Raw genomic sequence first — 4658 nt, 5'->3', positions numbered from 1 at the left:
AAAAGCATAGGACACTGGCCCTAGATAGCCAAGGTACATATCAAAGGAATGATTTCAGTGAGCATAAACTCTTGCATCTTCCCATACATAGAAAAGTGCTAAATTCATTAACTTGAGATATTTGGTTTTGTTACTGAGTCCAAGCTCACTCTGTTTACCACATGATAGGCCTATGAATCTGAGAGATGAGATATTGAGACAAGGAGAAGGCAGACCGAGAAGATGGCAGGCTAGCACCTCAAAATAGCCATCTTATTGGGTTCTGGATGCCAGCTTCTTTTATAGATCAGAAAGAAAGAAGCAATGAGAAACTAAAGTCAAAAGGCAGAATAGAGAGGGAGATGCAGTGGGGAAGTAAAGTGAAAGGGTCTTCAGTCTTGTAAAACATCTCCAAGGGAATGTCCAGCCTTCAAAGTTCAGTTCAGTTCAGTTCAGTTCAGTCACTGAGTCGTGTCCTACTCTTTTTGACTCCATGAACCACAGCACACCAGGCCTCGCTGTCCATCACCAACTGCCGGAGTCTACCCAAACCCATGTCCATCCAACCATCTCATCCTCTGTCATCCCCTTTTCCTCCCGCCCTCAATCTTTCCTAGCATCGGGGTCTTTTCAAATGAGTCAGCTCTTCGCATCAGGTGACCAAAGTATTGGAGTTTCAGCTTCAGCATCAGTCCTTCCAATGAACACCCAGGACTGATCTCCTTTAGGAAGGACTGGGTGTGTTAATCTCTTCTATTCAGAGGTGGGGCATGGACAAACTATCTATCCTTGAGCTGAACAAAGGCACTTTTGTTTACAGTCATGCAAAGGAGCGGGGTCCTCCAGGCAAGCCATTGAGTATGATTATAATAATAAAAGCAAGTCAAAGAAACAGTTTCCAACAAGGAGTCAGAATTGGCATCCTCCCTGCACCAGTTCTCTTTATTTGACAGTAATCTTTTGAAGTCTGACTATCTGGTCTTCGTTGCAAAAACTCCTCCATGTCCTCTATATCTATATCCTATATCTTACCTCTTCAGGGCAGTCCCTCCGAGCTATCTGAGAGGCTTTGTCCCTGGCTTAAGTCCTCAGTTTTGATCACCAAATAAAATATCACTCTCAACTGTAAAAAAATAAAAATAAAAAGTAGAATTACCAAACGATCTAGTATATACACAAGACTTGAAAGCAGGGACTCAAACAGATAATTGTATACTCATGTTCATAGCAGTATTACTCACAATAGCCAAAAGGTAGAAGTAACCCAAGTGTCTGTGACAGAAAAATCAATAAACAAAATATGATATATACATGCAATGGAATATTATTCAGTCTTTAAAAGGAAGGGAATTCTAATACATACTACAACTTGGATGAAAAGAGACAACATAAAAAAAATAGAAAAGAGACAATATGTTAAGTGAAGTAAGAAAAAAGCTAGTCACGAAAGGACAAATACTGCGTGATTCCACTTACATGATATAGAAGCACTCACAGAGGACAGAAACACATAGACCCAGAAAGTAGAACAATGTTTGCCTAGGACTAAGGGGAGGCAGAGGATGGGAAATTAGTGTTTAATGGATACAGAGTTTCAGTTTGGGATAATGGAAAACTTTGGGAGATGGATAGTGAGGAATATGAATATATGTGAATGCTACTGAATTTTACACTCAAAAAGAGTTGAAATAATAAATTTATTCAGTGTATCCTATGTATATTTTACCTCAGTTTAAAAAAAAATGGAATAAGCTTTACTTGACAAGCTCAAGTTTATAATCTAAAATTGTGTTTCCAATATTTTAAATATATAAGCTAATAAAAGTGATCTGATATTATTTCACCAGGATCGAGCAGGCCATCAATTAAGTCCAATGTAAAAATATTATGTCCAATGTAAAAAACATGACCTGAATTAGAAAGAAGGAAGAAAAGGAGGGAATGAAGGAAACAAAGGCAGGGAAGAAGGAAAGGACAGCTTCGGTAATCGTTAGTGTTCGCCAACACTCTAGTCTTTTCCCTACTTCCTGATCCCCTAGAAGTCAGGCACATGTCTGGCTTGTAAGATGTGACAGATGATCACTTCTGGATCACTTCTGGTGGCCAGCCTTAAGAGCCGAGGTGTGATTCCCCATGCGGTTTTCCTCAGCTGCGTCGGCAGCTCTGCTCCAGACGGCAAGTGTGCATCCCTGACTGAGAACCCCGGTTCGTGCCAAGCCACCAAGGACATTTCGTGTGAGTGAGAAATAAATCTTTACAGTTTTAAGTGATAAAAAAGCAGGGTGTGTGTGTTACTATAACATAACATAGCCTGTGGGCTTCCGCAGTGGCTCAGACAGAAAAGAATCTGCCTGCAATGCAGGAGACGCAGGTTCCATCCCTGGGTGTTGAAAATCCCCTGGAGAAGGGAATGGCAACCCACTCAGTATTCTTGCCTGAAGAATTCCATGAACAGAGGAACCTGGGGGCTGCAGTCCATGGGGTCACAAAGAATTGGACATGACTGAGCGACTAACACAACGTAGCCTGACCTGAATGACAGAAAAAAAGAAGGTGTCTTTTGCAGCGGGATGATAGCTGCTTTATCTTCTTTCTTCTCTTTTTGGTATTTTCCGATTTTTCAATTAATTTTAAAAATCAATTTGTTCTCTCCTATGGATGGGTATATTTTTCGTAATAAGGAAATAATCTAAAAAAAAATTTTTTTTAAGTTGATCTGATTCTTCCATTTTGACTCTGGAACATAGAACTAGAAACTCCTAAGTCTCCCTGGATCCAGTTTAACAACAAATTGCTTGGCTGGACTGGGTGAAGATGGTGCATAGTGGGCAGAGGCCTGGAAGCTGTCAGGCCTCTGAGAATCATCGGCCCACCCTCTGATCCTGCTGGCCCAGAAGGGAAGTCCTGGGCTTTGCAGAGCAATCCAGTGTCTATTACCTGCCAAGCACAAGTCTGAGAAGGGCCTTTTCCCTCTCAGATTAATGGTACCAGAGCCCCTGTGCCCCTCGCTGCAGTGGAAAAAACAACTTACCACACAAGACAAAGCTGCTCTCCACCAGCCTCGACCTCAACCCTCATCCTTGCTGGGATCAAGCTCCTCATTCCCCAACGTTGACGTTTGTGTCCTTGACCTGCCTTCAGCAAGAATCCTGTCAAGTCGGTTTGGTGAGTCTCCCCACCGTTGAAGTCTCTCTCCTCTCAGTAATTTTCCATCTAGCTCCCCTGCTCTTTGGCTGGAATCCCCTGTTGTCTATTGTAGTTGGAGTTGAACTTCGGCTCTTTTCCCTACTGCAACGTTCCAACTTACAACAGCCCTGGAAAAGCTTTCCTTACTGTTTAGACAAGTGTTAGAGTCATTCTTTCTTTAACACAACAGCAGGGATTTTGGAACTTAAAAATATTTTAGCATTTTCAAGGCAATAATCCCATAGTGGGTGGGGGGAGGGTTCAAAACTACTGGCAAAATAGCCGATCATTTACCCAATCATCTAACTCTGTTCTGGTAATTAAAACCCAACAGCGGCTGAGCCCGTAGCTTCATAACCTTCTAACATCAAGAAAATTTAATGCTCACATCCGAGGTCTCCCGGGAGAATGGAAAAGAAATTATTTGTGGTGATTGAAAAAGCAGTGCCCAGGGCTTAAAATACTGTTGCAGGCACTCAAATCCCTGGACCCATTTACTCTGTCGACCAATCCACCTCTACCCACCCCCAGCACCTACCCTTGCTGCTCCTGTTGTGAACTGGAGATCAGTTACCCGCTTCCCCTCCCACTCTGCGGCATCCTCAGACCCAGCCCTTGGTTCCTCAGGGCCGTGGCACCAGACACAGTTGGCAGCCTCGTCTGGGAAACTGGGTGCTGACGCTGGAGGCAACACAAGCCTGCTGCTCAGCAGAGAAAACGCCCAAGACGTTGGCGTGTGTCTGTCTGCGTGACTCACTGCAGGAGCTGTCTCTCTGGGAGGAAGTGGGGAGCCGCCTCTCAGAATTCCATTTAGGTACATCAAGGGGTGGAAGACCACTTGAAGAAGCTGGAGGCCAGAACTTACCCCAGGGCACACGACTGCTTGTGCCTGAGCCAAATGGGTACAGACCGTCCAAGAGGAAACAATTTATTCTCTTTACAAGATGAGAAAGGTGTTCCGGGGAAGTGTGGGTGGCTCTCGCACACAGAAAATAACTACCCTTTGCTCGCATCATCCCTAACCTTCTGGGTAGTACACAAGGTGAAATGTCTTAGAGATGCGTCTGGAAACCTCTGACTCATCACAGATGCTTTACCCTTAGTATGGGCAGTTCTTTCTTAGCCCCAAGGCCATTCTGGTTTCCAGAGCAAGGGGTGTTGGCTAAATTCGATAACTGAGCCATTTGTCTTAATGAGCTTGATTACTAACTTCCTGACCTTGGTTATTGGGCCCAAAATTAGTTGGTCTCTGAATGAAAATGGTATTCAGTTTTTTTAAATGGCCATCATTTTATTCATTAAGTTTTATAAACAAAACAAACAAACAAAAAGTTTTCTTTTTCACTAAATTAATATCTACAGAGGGGGCAGATTTCTGGCTGATTATTAGCTATTAATCACCTAAATAACCCTCCCCAGTCTGCCTCATCACCCATCAAATTTTAATTTAATGTTTTTCCTGTTTAAACAAAATAGTTACTTTCATTGGTCAC

General features: G+C 43.0%; 1 long non-coding RNA gene across 2 annotated transcripts; it reads right to left on the bottom strand.

Annotated features, from left to right (window-relative positions):
• Positions 1-874: 874 nt before the first annotated feature.
• On the bottom strand, positions 875-3854 carry LOC139035648 (uncharacterized). Of its 2 annotated transcripts, XR_011488311.1 has the most exons (3): positions 3704-3854; positions 3011-3110; positions 875-1102 (listed from the first exon to the last, which is right to left on the bottom strand). It is a non-coding gene; the product is annotated as an uncharacterized lncRNA (long non-coding RNA). The 2 variants fall into 2 exon arrangements; XR_011488310.1 differs by lacking the exon at positions 3704-3854 and having other exon boundaries at positions 3011-3554.
• Between the last annotated feature and the right edge of the window lie 804 nt (positions 3855-4658).

Source organism: Odocoileus virginianus, chromosome 6, assembly GCF_023699985.2.
Source record: "Odocoileus virginianus isolate 20LAN1187 ecotype Illinois chromosome 6, Ovbor_1.2, whole genome shotgun sequence".
Lineage (NCBI taxonomy): Eukaryota > Metazoa > Chordata > Mammalia > Artiodactyla > Cervidae > Odocoileus > Odocoileus virginianus.
The sequence above is the reverse complement of the archived record's forward strand: the minus strand, read 5'-3'. Positions and strand labels throughout refer to the sequence as shown.